The sequence below is a fragment of the Aotus nancymaae genome, unplaced genomic scaffold (genome assembly GCF_030222135.1).
Source record: "Aotus nancymaae isolate 86718 unplaced genomic scaffold, 86718_ANA_hifiasm-v0.15.2.pri h1tg000010l, whole genome shotgun sequence".
Lineage (NCBI taxonomy): Eukaryota > Metazoa > Chordata > Mammalia > Primates > Aotidae > Aotus > Aotus nancymaae.
This window is the reverse complement of record NW_026988421.1, coordinates 28383842-28399863: the sequence shown is the minus strand read 5'-3', so window position 1 is coordinate 28399863 and position 16022 is coordinate 28383842. Positions and strand designations below refer to the sequence as shown.

Here is a 16022-nt window from a genome sequence, read left to right as displayed (position 1 = left end):
ATTACAGGTGTACATCACCATGCCTGGCTAATTTTTTATATTTTTAGTAGAAACAGGGCTTTCACCATGATGGCCAGGCTGGTCTCAAACTCCTGACTTCAGGTGATCCACCCGTCTCAGCCTCCCAAAGTGCTGGGATTACAGGTGTGAGCTATCGTGCCTGGCCTCAGGAGAGTAGTTTTCTTGTTCTCTTTTTCTTTTCTCCTTCCTCCAATTCTACCCACTTTTTGGCTCTAGATAATGAGACTAACAGCTGATTTCTCAATAGAAGCCATGGAGGCCAACATTGTGAGATGACATATTTAAAGTGCAAAAAGAACAAAAACACTGTCAACCAAGAATTCTATATTCAGCAAAACTATCCTTGAAGGAGGATAACCAAAAAAAAGAAAGAAAGAAAAGAAAAAAAGGAGGAATTAAGGTATTCCCAGATAAACAAAGGCCAGAGGATTTAATTTCTAGTAAATGCTAAAAGGAATCCTTCAGGTTGAAATGAAAGGACATTAGGTAGAAACTAGAAGCCATACCAAAAACAAAACAAAAACAAAGAACACAAGTAAAGGTAATTACAAAGGTAAATATAAAAGCCAGTATTATTGTATTTTTGGGTTGGCGCTCCTCTTTTTTTCCTGTACTATTAAAAGACAGATGCATAATACCATAATTATATGGTATTACATCTTGCATAAAGATGTAATTTGCTACAAACAATAACAACATAGAGCTGTGTAGGAGTGCAGTTTTGTATACTATGAAAGCTAAACTGGTATCAATTCAAACTAGATTATTATAAATTAAAGGGCTGGGCACTGTGGCCCATATCTGTAATCCCAGCACTTTGGGAGGCTGAGGCAGGAGAATCACCTGAGATCAACAGTTTAAGACCATCCTGACCAACATGGAGAAACCCTGTCTCTACTAAAAATACAAAAATTAGCCAGGTGTGATGGTGTATACCTGTAATCCCAGACACTTGGGAGCCTGAGGCAGGAGAATTGCTTGAACCTGGGAGGCGGAGGTTGCAGTGAGCCAAGATTGCACCATTGTACTCCAGTCTGGGCAACAAGAGTGAAACTCCATCTCAAAAACTAACTAACTAACTAAATTTAAGATATTATTTGTAATGCCCAGGGTTACCACTAAGAAAATATCTCTAAAAAATACAGAAAAGGGGCCAGGCACAGTGGCTCACACCTGTAATCTGCTGAGGTGAGTGGATCACCTGAGGTCAGGAGTTTGAGACCAGACTGACCAAAATGATGAAACCTCATTTCTACTAAAAATACAAAAAATTAGCCTGGTGTGGTGGCAGGTGCCTGTAATCCCAGCTATTCAGGAGGCTGAGGCAGGAGGATCCCTTGAACCCGGGAGGTGAACGTTGCAGTGAGTCGAGGTCATGTCATTGCACTCCAGTCTGGGCAACAAGAGCAAAACTCCATCTCAAAAAAAAAAAAAAAAATACAGGAAAGGATATGAGAAGGCAATCAAAACTGAACACTAGTGAAATCCAATGAGACACAAAAGAAAGCAGCAATGGAGGAATTGAGGAACAAAAAATATATGTATAAAAAACAATAACAAAATGGCAGAAATAAGTCCTTTTTCACCAGTAATTATATGGATTCAATTTAGCCAATTAAAAGTCAAAGATTGGCATAATGTATTTCAAGAATAAACCAACTTCATACTATCTACAAGACATTCGCTTTGGTTCCAAAGACACAAAAAGGTCAAAAGTAAAAGGATATAAAAGATAACCCATGCAAATAGACCTGGGGATGGTATGCTAATATCATACAAAACAGACTTTGAGTCAAAAGTGTTACCACATGGCCGCACACGGTGGCCCATGTCTGTAATCCTAGCACTTTGGGAGGCAAAGGCGAGTGGATCACTTGAGGTCGGGGTTCGAGACCAGCCTGGCCAATATGGTGAAACCCCGTCTCTACTAAAAATATAAAAATTGGCCAGACATGGCAGTGCATGACTGTAATCCCAGCTACTCAGGAGGCTGAGGCGCGAGAATTGCTTGAACTCGAGAGGCAGAGGTTGCAGTGAGCTGAGATTGTGGCACTGTACTCCAGCCTGGGTGACAGAGCAGAGTCAATACATAATTGAGAAGATATAACAATTATAAACCCCTAACAACAGAACTCCAAAATATATGAAGCAAAAATGAACAGAATTGAAGAGCAAAAAAGACAGTTTTACAATTATAGTTGTAGACTTCAATACCTTACTTTCAAAAATAGAGTGAACAACTAATCAGAAGATCAATAAGGAAATAGAGGACTTAAAGAATTCCCTAAACCAACTACACTAACTAACAGGCACAGAATGCTTCACCCAACAATAACAGAATACATAGTCTCAAGTGCACATGGAGCATTCTCCACGACAGACCATATGTTGGGCCAGAAAGCAAGTCTTAATAAATTTAAAAAGATTTAAAGAGACAAATTGTCTTCTCTGGTCATGGTAGAATGAAAGTAGAAATCAGTAACAGAAGGAAAACTGGAAAATGCATAAATATGTAGAAATTAAACAACATATTCTTTTTTTTTTTTTTTGAGACGGAGTATCGCTCTGTCACCCAGACACGATCTTGGTTCACTGCAACCTCCATTTCTCTGGTTCAAGCAATTCCCCTGCCTCAGCCTCCCGAGTAGCTGGGATTACAGATGCACGCCACCACACCTGGCTAATTTTTTTGTATTTTTAGTAGAGACAAGGTTTCACCATATTGGCCAGACAGGTCTCGAACTCCTGATCTCAGGCAGTCCACCTGCCTTGATCTCCCAAAGTGCTGGGATTACAGACGTGAGCCACTGTGCCTGGCCTAAACAACATACTCTTAACCAATGGACTGAAAAAAAAAATCACAGAGTTTGTGACCAGCTTGGCCAACACAGTGAAACCTCGTCTCTACTGAAAACACAAAAATTAAGCCGCGCATGGTGGCTCATGCCTATAATCCCAGCACTTTGGGAGGCCAAGGCAGGCAGATCACCTAAGGTCAGGAGTTCAAGACCAACCTGGACAATGTGGTGAAACCCTGTCTCTACTAAAAACACAAAAATAAGCTGGGCGTGGTGGTGGATGCCTGTAATTCCAGCTACTCAGGAGGCCGATGCAGAAGAATCACTTGAACCCAGGAGGCAGAGGTTGCAGTGAGCTGAGATCGTGCCACTGCACTCCAGCCTGGGCAACAGAGCTAGACTTTCTCTCAAAAAAAAAAAAAAAAAAATTAGCACCTGTAGTCCCAGCTACTCAGGAGGTTGAGGCAGGAGAATCACTTGAACCGGGAAGGCAGAAGTTGCAGTGAGCTGAGATCACACCACTACACTCTCTAACCTGGGTGAAAGAGCAAGACTCTCACACACACAGAAAAAGAAAGAAATCACAGGAAAATTAGAAAATACTTTGAGACAAATGAAACTGAAAACACCACCTACTCAAATGTAGGGGATGCAGAGTAAGTTCTGAGATGGGAGGAGATGGGAGGCAGAGGATGGGGTTAGAGAAAACTGATACTGCAGACTCACTTGTGAATACTCAAGGCAGGCTGGAAAGACAAAAAGGAGACAGGGATGTGAGGAAGTTCTGTGGTTTCCGTCTAGGCTTGTCATTGTCCTCCAGCCAAACACGATAAACTGTAGTTGAACAAGTTGAGTTTATTACTGATTGCAGTGAGAAACAGCAGACAGTAGGGGAAACATGGGTTGTCTCAGTAAGAGGGTGTTAGAAAGAACCTAGTGTAAGATTTGTGCTTTGTTTGGTGATTTAGGGGTGGCAAGGAAATGGATATTCACTATAGATTGGATGCTGTCATAAAATAAGGTTAATTCTATGATCGGGTGCCTCAATTGATAGGGAAGACAGACTAGAGTGAGAAGAAAGCTGTAACTGGTAAAGAAGCAGCTGTCATATAAGCTGGAAGAGGAGATGTTTGGTATTTTGTGGGTTGCATGGTGACCTTGTCTTTGTGCTCAGACAGAATTACGAGTGATTTTGTTTTACTTTACTCTATCATGGCTTTTACATGACTTTGTCTGATGTTTATATTCTGGGAGATTATCTATGTCTAATAGAATACTGTGGCCTAACTGTGAGCACCAGACTAGCTTCCAACAACACCGAGGCCTAGCTATAAGTGTCAGACCAGTCCCTGCATATCATGGGCTACTTTTTTCCTTTCTCAGCCACAGCTCAATTTCTTGGGCTCCTAATCAAAAAGGGTGATGATATTGGCAGTAACTGGATGGGAGACAGGCCAGGGACAGGCAGGCCTTTGAGAGGTGGGTAAGACAGAGACAAGCCAAGCAGGACTGATTACCAACCGCCAAAGGCAAAGACAGGGCAGTGTCTCTCCAGGCACTTCCACTGTCCCTTTTAGTGCCTGCATCTAGCAGTGCTGCCTGTCTGCCAGGTTCTTCTTGTGGCCTGGCTGGTGGCATGGGGTCCCTGTGGACTGATGGCAGAGCAATGGCTTTCATGCATTCTTTCATCCAGACACAGTTCTTACACATGAAGTACTGAGTGGACTTTGAAGATGACTCAGATGCAGGCTTGCTCTCAAAAGCTTTGAAATGTGGTAGGTTAGACTCTGAACAACCTGATGGAGAGTTTAAATATTTTTTTTCCCTCTCTTAGGACCACATGCTCTCTCTCCAACAACTCCTTAAAACAGTGTTTTCAGGCTGGGTGTAGTGGCTCATGCCTGTAATCCCAGCACTTTGGGAGGCCAAGGTGGGCGGATCACCTAGGGTCGGGAGTTCAAGACCAGCCTGACCAACATGGAGAAATCCCGTCTTTACTAAAAATTCAAAATTAGCCTGGCACGGTGGCGCATGCATGTAATCCCAGCTGCTCAGGATGTCTCACAAAAAGAGAAAAGAGTCAAAGGTCAAAGATGACCCCCAGGTTTAAACCTAGAAGTAGGACCCATGTCGTGGAAGTACAGTCTATCTATGCAGTCACACAGGGCTCTGCAGTTAGCACCCTGCACTTGGTTTGATGCTCTGCTCTTGCTATCTTGAAATTATTAATAATTTTTTAAGAGGGTCTCGCTCTGTTGCCTAGCCTAGAGTGCAGTGGTGAGATCATAACTCACTGTAGCCTCTATCTTCGAGGCCCAAGTGATCCTCTCCCCTTGTCCTCCCAAGTAGCTGGGAGTACAAGCACATGCTGCTGTGGCCCAGCTTATTTTTTATTTTTATTTTTTGTAAAGATAGCTGTCTCACTATGTTGCCCAGGCTGGTCCCAAGCTCCCGGTCTTAAATGATCCTCCCATCTCAGCATCCCATAGTGCTGGGATTACAGGTAGGAGCCACCATATCCAGACAAATTCTTCATAATTTTTGAGCAAGAGGTCTTATATTTTAATTTAGCACTAAGCACCACAATTTTTTAGCCAGTCCTGCCTAGGAATTTCATGGTCATCTTAATATAAACATGAAAGTCAGTAAAAGAACAGGTCTGGGAAGAAGACGAGCTGGATTTCTCCACACTGAGCTGTCTGTAATTCAGGTTAGCCAGGTAGAAAAGCCCAGTGGGCAACTGGAAATATGAGCAAGCAGACAGAAAAGAGGTCAAGGTAAAAGATAGGCTAGGTGCAGTGGCTCATGCCTGCAATCCCAGCCCTTTGGGAGGCTGAGGCAAGAGGATTGCTTGAGCCCAGGAGTTTGAGACCAGCCTAGGCAACAAAATAAGACCCCTTCTCTTCAAAGAATAAAAAATTACCTGGGCTTGGTGGCTCATGTCTGTAGTCCCAGTTACTCAGGAGGCTGAGGCGAGAGGATTGCTTGAGCCCAGGAGGTTGAGGCTTCAGTGAGTTATGATCATACTGCTGCCCTCTAGCTTGGGCACCCCAACAAGACCTCGTCTCTAAAACAATTAATTAATTAAAAAATTTAAAAAGAAGATATATCATTTGAAGTGATAGGTAAATCATAAAAGTGAGTTAAATAGCCGGGAAAAAGCACAGCGTGAGAACAAGGAAGGCACAGGCACAGCACTTTAAGAACCAGCAGTAGGCTGGCCGTGGTGGTTCACACCTGTAATTCCAGCACTTTGGGAGGCTGTAGTGGGTGGATCACTTGAGGTCAGGAGTTTGAGATCAGCCTGACCAACATGGTGAAACCCCATCTCTACTAAAAATACAAAAAATTAGCCAGGCATTATGGTGGATTAGCTGTGTAATCCCAGTTAATCCAGAGGCTGAGGCAGGAGAATCTCTTGAACCCAGGAGGCAGAGGTTGCAGTGAGCCAAGACTCACTCTAGCCTGGGTGACAGAGCGAGACTCCGTCTCAAAGAAAGAAAACAAAAAACAAACAAACAAACAAACAAAACAGCATTAAAGAGGTAGAAAGAAGGGGAAGAAAACCCTGCAAAGGCACAACCAGAAATATGAAGAAAAAAACCAAGACACTAAAATACCCAGGGAAATGATGAGTTTGGGAGGGAATGCAGGATCCCAGGGTAGGAAACTGGAAGCAGAAAAGTCAATTAGTGACAGAACACATGTAAAAAAAAGACTTAAATCCAAGAAATTTCAATACGTTTATTATTACTTTTGAACATTTACTCACTATAAGGATAACTTTAAAATTCTGCCATTCAGAGACAAACTCCATTAGCATCTTGGTGTATTTCCTTTCAATCTTCTTTCTCTACATGGTTTTCTTGCATATTTTTTCCCTACAAAAATTTTACAAACATTCTTTTCATGTGAATTGCCTCCACACTTTCAGTCAACAAATTTGAGACCATACTATACATACTGTGTCATATCCTGTATTTTGAAACTTAAATGATATTCTGAGGATTTCTTATGTCATTCAAAAGCATTATTTCTTATATGCAAAGCATTCCAAAATGTATGATCTCAGTTTTAAAACATCATGAAAGAAAATTTAAAATACTTCTAAGTTTATGCCTATAATCTCACCCTCACCATCAACTGATTTCACATTTTAGTGTTTCTTTTCAACTTCGGTCTTCAGGGACATCATTGCTTTTAGATAATTGAGGTAATAGGATAGGTATGGTTTTGAATATTGTTTTTCTTTCACATTATTTTATAAACATAGTTTCATGTTTCTCCACATTCTGATAGATGCAAACTGTTCTGTGATGTTACTTTAGTGTTTGTTGTGATGTTAGGTTTGCCTGTGCTGTTAAGTTCAATAATTTAATTATCCAGTGGTGGGTTGTTTCCAGCTGTCTTTTTTTTTTTTTTTTTTTGAGATGGAGTCTCACTATGTCACCCAGGCTGGAGTGCAGTGCCATGATCTCGGCTCACTGCAATATCTGCCTCTCAGGTTCAAGCGATTCTCCTACCTCAGCCTCCCAAGCAGCTGGGACTACAGGCGCACACCACCACACCCGGCTTTTTGTATTTTTAGTAGAGACGGGGTTTCAACATGTTGGCCACGCTGATCTCAAACTCCTGGTCTCAAATGATCCACCTGTCTTGGCCTCCTAAAGTGCTGGAATTACAGGTGTGAGCCACTGCACCCAGCCTTCCAGCTGTCTATTAAAAATCCCACTGACTTAATATGTGACTTAAAATATGACTTTCATATATATATATATACACACACACACACACACACACACACACACACATGTATTTTTTTTCTTTTTGAGATGGAATGTCACCCTGTCCCCCAGGCTGGAGTGCAATGATGCTATCTTGGCTTACTACAACATCTGCCTCCCGGGTTCAAGTGATTCTCTTGCCTCAGCCTCCCTAGTAGCTGGGACCACAAGAGTGGGCCACCATATTCAGCTGATTTTTGTATTTTTAGTAGAGATGGGTTTTCACCAGTTTGGCCAGGCTGGTCTCGAACTCCTGACCTCAAGTGATCCACCCACCTCAGCCTCTCAAAGTGTTGGGGTTAAAGGCGTGAGCTACCTCACTTGGCCTAAAGTATACATTTTAATAATGGTGAACTAATTTGGTAGCCAAAGAAACTGCTTTGAATATTCCAGGTTATTGGGCCATTGATGGGGAATTAAAGTAGATTGAAATGTAATCAGTTGATATTACTTTGTAAAGCTGATTTTCTTTTTTCTTTTTTGAAATGATTTCATTAATAGTCAACATATTTGTGTTGCAACAAGCTGCTTAAAATAAAGGAATAGTCTATTTATGTATTACTTGTGATTGACCCTTTGCTGCAAATCACAAATGCCACTAAGTACAAGCATTTACAAAAGATTTACAATCCAGTCTACAATCATTGGAAAACTGCTCTACAAATCACTTCTTTTTAAAAAAATATTTAATCATTTTTTAAATTGACAAGTAAGTTGTAGCTATTCATGGGGCAAATAGTGATGTTTTGATACATACAATGTATACTGATCTGACTGGGGCAATTAGCAGCCATCATCTGGAACATTTATCATTTCTTTGCATTGGGAACATTCAATTTTTTTAAAAAGTTGGTTTTCAAGAGGAAGAAAACCATACTTATCAATATTTTCTGTGTCTAATAAAGTACTCTTTATATATAATTAACAGTCTCAGCTGGGTGCAGTGGCTCATGCCTATAATCCTAACACTTTGGGAGGCCAAGGTGGGAGGATTATTTGAACCAGGAATTCAAGACCAGCCTTGGCAACATAGTGAAAACCCATCTCAACAACAACAACAAAAAGCCGATGTGGTGGCACGTGACTGTCATCCTAATTACTAATTACTCCAGTGGGTGGATTGCTTGATCCCAGGATGGGGAGGTTGCAGTGAGTGGTGATTGCACCACTGCATTCCAGCCTGGGCAACAGAGCAAGACTTTGTCTCTAAGAGAAAAAATCTTTTTTTTTTTTTGAGATGGAGTCTTGCTTTGTCATGATCTTGGCTCACTACAGCCTCCACCTCCCGGGTAAAGTGATTCTCCTGCCTCAGCCTCCTGAGTAGCTGGGATTACAGGCACACGCCACTATGCCCAGCTAATTTTTGTATTTTTAGTAGAAATGGGTTTTCACCATGTTGGCCAGGCTGTTCTTGAACTCCTGACCTCAAGTGATCTTCCCACCTCGGCCTCTCAAAGTGCTGACATTACAAGCGTGAGCCACCTCGCCCAAACCTCATGTTATCTTTTTGCAAAGGTTTTGGCCTTTTGAACTTAAACCACAGTCTAAGAGTCTTTGACAATAACTAATGTAATTTTTTATAGTTAGCGGAAAAGCCTTTGCCCAATAAAATATATTTAAAACAGTTCTGTTATCTCATTTCTAAATTTTGTCTTGTAATTTAATGAACCTTATTGTCCTTATGAAATGGTAGCTTTGTGAAATAAATTTACCCAAAATCAACATGTATTTATTTATTTATTTTAGACATAGGGTCTTGCTCTGTTGCCTAGGCAGCTTGCATGGGTAAATCATGGCTCACTGCATCCTCTCCACCACCTGGGCTCAAATGATTCTCCCGCCTCAGCCCCCCATGTAGCTGGGACTACAAGCATCCACCACTATCCCCAGCTAATTTTTAAATTTTTTATAGAGACTCATTCTCACTATGTTACCTAGGCTAGTCTCAAACTCCTGGGCTCAAGTGATCCTCCTGCCTCAGCCTCCCAAAGTGCTGGGATTACGGGTTTGAGCCACCACACTTAGCCCCCCAAAAATCAACATGTAAATATCTTTATATATCCCTTATCAGCTGAAGACAGATAGACAGGTATCTTTGCTTTCTTTTCCTTTCTTTTTTTTTTTTGAGATGGAGTCTCACTCTGTCACCCAGGCTGGAGGGCTAGAGTACAGTGGCGCAATCTCAGCTCACTGCAACCTCTGCCTTCCAGGTTCAAGTGATTCTCCTGCCTCAACCTCCCAGGTAGCTGGAATTAGAGGCATGTGCCGCTAAGTCTGGCTACTTTTTGTATTTTTAGTAGAGATGGGGTTTTACCATGCTGCCCAGACTGATCTTGAACTCCTGACCTCAGGTGATCCACCCGCCTTGGCCTCCCAAAGTGCTAGGATTACAGGCATGCACCACCTTGCCTGGCCCTTTTTTTTTTTTTTAATCTTCCCAGTCACTGATAATAGGCATCTTTCAAGCTGATCCCCACTCCAGTTTATAGGCGGTTTGATAACTGCCTGTCCTCAAAGTTGCATCTGTTACGATGGTTTAATTGTTGAGTCAGGGTCAGTGAACATTTATATTTCCTACCAACTACCTTGAAGTAAATATCTTGGGAGTTGCTGACCTGGAATGGTTGTGAGAAGGCTCCTGGCTTCTTTTTTTGTGTCACTTAACATTAATTTTAAGGTCAAAGCGGTATCTGCACACTATGTTCTCTTTGGTCCCCCAGATACGGTGAGCCCCTCTGTCCAGTCCTCCGCGCATCCTCTAGGTAGTCTTGCCCTAGATCAGATTTTGTCTCTTACGTCTCAGACCAAAACAGGAACACTGCATGATCGTTTTCTGCAGTCCAGCCATCGTGGGTGCCAGCCTTCTCTCCACATAGGAACTGAAACTCCTTTTGTATTATATTTCCTGAATCACCAGTAAGAGAATACGGTCTTTCTAGGCTGGGGATGTTGAAAATGCTCAGCCTTCTATAGAAATTCTTAAGTTCTCATTAACACATTTTGCAAAAGTAAATGAGTGCTATTTGACATGGTTCAGATGGTGTTTTAATGGTCAACATTTGAATAAATACTTGCATTATGATTTGTCCCTTTTAAACAGTTATAGCTGGGCCCTGCGCGCCCTGCGCTTACCATGGCTGCCCGGGAGGCGACATGAGCGGCTCCACGGACCCGGATCCAGGCCCCGGCCTCGCCCTGAGCCGCCGCCGAGCGCCCGGGCCCAGACGGCCCAGGCGGCCCAAGCGGCTGTGGCTGCTGCTGCAGCTGCTGCAGCTCCGAGCCTGCGCTGCCGCCGCTGCACCCCCGCCAGCCCCTCTGTCCCAGCTGCCCGATCCTCAGCACCCAAAGATTCGCCTCTAAGGCAGAGCAGGTCCTGAGTTGTTAACCAGTGGCCCTGAGCAATGGCACGAGGTGCAGTTTAGATACACCAACAGTGACCGGCTCATGGCCGACATCACTTTCATAGGAGTGAGATGTACGAAGGCTTCCCAATGGATTTCAGTGTCACTCTATGCCTTTGAGCTGAGCTGGGAGCACTCCATTCTGCCTGGGTGACAATGCCTTGGTTTCAACACTATCAGAATGTGACTGTTGGGTCTCCAGAAAACATTGAGGTGACCCCAGGAGAAGGCTCCCTCAGTGTAAGGTTCTCCTCTCCCTTTGACATCGCTGATATCTCCACGGCCACGGCCTGTTTTTGTTTGTTTGTTTGTTTGTTTGAGACAGTTACGCTCTTGTTGCCCAGGCTGGAGGGCAGTGGCGTGATCTGGGCTCACCACAACCTCTGCCTCCCGGGTTCAAGCGATTCTCGGCCTCCTGAGTAACTGGCATTACAGGCGCATGCCACCATGCCTGGCTAATTTTTTGTACTTTTAGTAGAGACAGGGTTTCTCCATGCTGGTCAGGCTGGTCCCAAACTCCCGACCTCAGGTGATCCGCCTGCCTCGGCCTCCCAAAGTGCTGGGATTACAGGCGTGAGCCACCACGCCTGGCCCTCCACAGTCTTTTTTTGGTATTACATCCGTTACTGGGAAAAAGCAGGAATTGAGCAGGTCAAAGGCCCTTTCAGAAGCAACTCCATTTCACTGGCTAACTTAAAACCCTTCAGAGTGTACTGTTTACAAGTTGAGGCACAACTGCTTTGGAACAAAAGTAACATCTTTAGACCCAGGCACTTAAGCAACACATCTTGCCAAGAAACAATGGCAGATGCCTCCACCGAGCTTCAGCAAGTCATCCTGATCTCCATGGGATCAGTTTCATTCAAGCAACAGACATATTTTGAGTGCCCACCATGTGCCAGGTAATGTTTGCTACCTTCAAGGATGAGTGACCTAGTGAAAATGCTGGCAGGGGCCTGTTTCTTCCTGGTCCTGAAATACAGAGGCCTGATTAAATACTGGTTTCACACTCCACCAAGCATCCTGTCACAGATAGAAGAGTATTTAAAGGACCCAGCTCAGCCCATCCTAGATGCCTTGGACAAGGACAGCTCACCAAAGGATGACGTGGGGGACTCTGTGTCCATCATTTCGTTTCCAGAAAAGGAGCAAGAAGATATTCTCCAAACACTTTGAACCAAAGCATGAGTCTAGCCCACCGGTCCCCTGGAAGAGGTTGTCGAGCCAGCGGGGCTGCTGGAGTTCTGTCTGGACTTTACAGAGAATAGTATTCTTTTTTCCTGCCTCTAAAAGGCTTGTCCCTTGCCTTGTGAGAAACAGTGGGTCTCATGGGGGTGACAAGTTTTTTTTTTCTTAAAGAATGTTCAAAATCATACAGGTTTCCAGAATGATTCTATGGAGATATCCCAGGAAAATTAAGCCTTTTTTTTTTTTTTTAGATGGAGTCTCACTCTGTCACCCAGGCTGGAGAGCAATGGCACGATCTCGGCTCACTGCAACCTCTGCCTCCCAGGTTGAAGCGATTCTCCTGCCTCAGCCTCCTGAGTAGCTGGGATTACAGGCGTGCACCACCATGCCTGGCTAATTTTGTATTTTTAGTAGAAATGGGGTTTTACCATGTTGGTCAGGCTAGTCTTGAATGGCTGACCTTGTGATCTGCCTGCCTTGGCTTTCCAAAGTGCTGGGATTACAGGCATGAGCCACTGTGCCCAGCCAAGGCTTCTCTTAAACACTATAAAGGCATGTAATTGCTTGTTAGCAAAGTGGATATGACACATCTCTGATACTTTTTTCATTGTTGGTTTGGCTGAGCAGTCAGAAGACCTGATTTTCTTTTTCTCGACTTTGGCAAATGAGCCAGAGCCCTTCAGGCAGGTCATACAACCTGTCCCAGCCTGTCCCAGTGAGGGACAGTGAGTGGCCCTTCATGTCCACGGTGTGGTGGCTTAAAATGTAATTAATCCTGTAAATATATTACTCATAATTTAAGATTTTGTTTTTAAGCTAGAAATAAAAGACTGTATAGTGCATTTTTTTTAAAAAAAATCTATAGCTGAATGTAACATTAAATGTTCAGTGGAATGTACAAATATATATTTTTTAATACATACAGATTTTTTTCTTTTGGATTATTTCACTGGGTTAAATTCCTAGGTTAGATACTGGGTCAAGGCATACCAGCTGGCTCTTGCTAAGTGTGTTTCTAAAAGGATTATATCAATTTACCTGGCCCACCTGTTTCCCAAAGCTTTGGCTGGCGTTAGGTATTTAATTTCTGCCTGGCTATTAATTGGGACCATACTATACATACAGTCTTTAATTTGCATTTCTTTAATTACTAAGAAAATTGAGTCTTAAAAATATGTTTATTGTTTGTATTTCCTCTTAGGTGCCTACTCAATTCAAAGCAACAGACATATTTTGAGTGCCCACCATGTACCAGGTAGTGTGTGCTACCTTCAAGGATGAGTGACCCGGTGAAAATGACCATTTGGGATAGAGTGGGGGAACCAGAATAGTATAGAAAATATATGACTGACTGTACTCCATAGGTAGAAGCACAATACTGACAGACAGTTTGGGCAAAGTTCTTTGATTGAAAGACAAAAAAGGAAGGAGTTGACTCTGAAATATATTAGGCTTTTGCAGGGCAAGTGACTTTAGAGGTAGAGCTAGAGTTCAGATTTGTCCGGGTGAGAAAATACTGTATGGGAAAGGGAAAGATGCGTAGAAAGGTAAAGGGTTAGTGTGTAGAGTTGAGACTTGTCCATTATGGCTACAATGTGGAATCTGGGGCTGAGGGATGGTGGGATTTTGGCTAGAAATGAATGGTCAGGGCTAAACTCAGGAATTTGATCTTTGTCCTGAGGATTATTATTTTTTTATTTTTTATTTTTGTATTTTAGTAGAGATGGGGTTTCACTATGTTGACCATTGGCCAGGCTAGTCTCAAAAACCTGACCTTGTGATTCACCCGCCTCGGCCTCCCAAAGTGCTGGGATTATAGGCGTGAGCCATCTCGCCCGGCCTATTTTTGTTCTTAATGAGGAATTACATGAGCTGATGTGTTTTAGAAAGACCTTTCCGGCAGCAAATGAGAGGCAGATTTGGAGACACTGGAGTCTACAAAATAAGCTTGTTTGTATCCTTAGCCATTTACCAAGGGTCGAAGATAAGACAATGAATAAGCTTTTTATGTAGTATGCATATTACCTCTTTATGTGACCTACTTAAAACCACACCTGAGGTCAGGATTTCGAGACCAGCCTGGCAAAATGGTGAAACCCATCTCTACTAAAAATACAAAAAATAACTGGGCATGGTGGCACACGCCTGTAATCCCAGCTACTCGGGAGGCTGGGGCAGGAGAATCACTTGAACCCAGGAAGCGGAGGTTGCAGTGAGCCGAGATTGCACCACTGCACTGCAACCTGGGCAACAGAGTGAGACTCCATCTAAGAAAAAAACCAACCAACCAAACAAACCAAAAAAAAAAAAAAAAACTTTGGCAAAATACACGTAATATAAAATTGACCTCCTTAACTATTTTTAAGTGTATATTTCAGTAGTGCTAAGTACAGTCACATTGTTCTGCAACCAATCTCCAGATCATAACTTTTAAATTAATGTAGTTGCATTTCATTAAAAGAAGGTGAAATTTGGCCAGGCGCAGTGGCTCACAACTGTAATCCTAGCACTTTGGGAGGCTGAGGCGGGTGGATCACCTGAGGTCAGGAGATCAGGAGCCTGGGCAACATGGCAAAACCCCGTCTCTATTAAAAATACAAAAATTAGCCAGGTGTGGTGGCACATGCCTGTAATCCCAGCTACTTGGGAGGCTGAGGAAGGAGAATCGCTTGAACATAGGAGGTGGAGGTTGCAGTGAGCTGAGATTGCACCACTGCACTCTAGCTTGAGTGACAGGAAGGAGACTCCATCTCAAAAAAAAAAAAAGAAGGTGAAATTTGTACAAAATTACTTTTTTTGTAAATAATTACTGATGCTTACTCAACCCTTTGCATTGTATGCTGCTCTTTATTTATTGACTTATTTATTGAGACAGAGTCTCGCTCTGTTGGCCAGACTGGTCTTGAACTCCTGGCCTCAAGTGATCATCCTGCCTCGGCCTCCCGAAATGCTAGGATTACAAGCATGAGCCACCATGCCCAGACAATGCTCTTTAACATATATTATTTCATTTGATCCTCATACACATCCTTCTCAGGTAGTTATCTCCATTTTACAGACGAGAAAGGTAAGGCCATGAGATATTTGATAATGTCTTAGCCAAGGTTACTAGCTAGCAAGTGGCAGAGATAAAATCTGAATAGAGGCATTCTGATGACCATGCCACCTCCAGAAGAAATGACAGGACTTTGTGTCCTACAGAAGACTAGAGCATGACCTCACAATTTCTAGCCTGAGAAATTAGATAAATGGTGGCTGGGAAAAACAGCCTATTTTGGAGGTAGATAACAAATTCTGTTTGGGGTGTGTTTTGCTAAGGATACTAGAAGAACATACTGATAGAGATGTCCAACAGGCAGTTGGAAATAGGGAGAGAAGTTTACATGCTAAGGATTTCATCCATTCAATCACTCATGCAACAAATATTACCTGGGTTATGCTCAGGGTTAGGAGAATGATGAACAAAACAGACATATTCTGGCTGGATGCTGTGGTTCACGTCTGTAATCCCAGCACTTTGGAAAGCCGAGGTGGGCAGATCACTTTAGGCCAGGAGTTCAAGACCAGCCTGGCCAACATGGTAAAACCCTGTCTTTACTAAAAACACAAAAATCAGCCAGGCGTGGTAGTGCACACCTGGAGTTCCAGCTACTCAGGAGGCTGAGGTATGAGAATCACTTGAACCCAAGAGGCAGAGATTGTGGTGAACCAAGATCAGACCACTGCCCTCTACCCTGGGCAACAGAGCAACACTCTGTCTCAAAATAAAAAAATTTTAAAACTAGACATAGTCCCTGCATTTATGGAGCTCAAGGACTAGTGGGAAAAAC

At 42.9% G+C, this 16022-nt stretch overlaps 1 pseudogene; it reads left to right on the top strand.

Moving 5' to 3' along the window:
- Positions 1-10756: 10756 nt before the first annotated feature.
- On the top strand, positions 10757-12180 carry LOC105708121 (interferon gamma receptor 2-like; annotated as a pseudogene).
- Positions 12181-16022: the final 3842 nt, after the last annotated feature.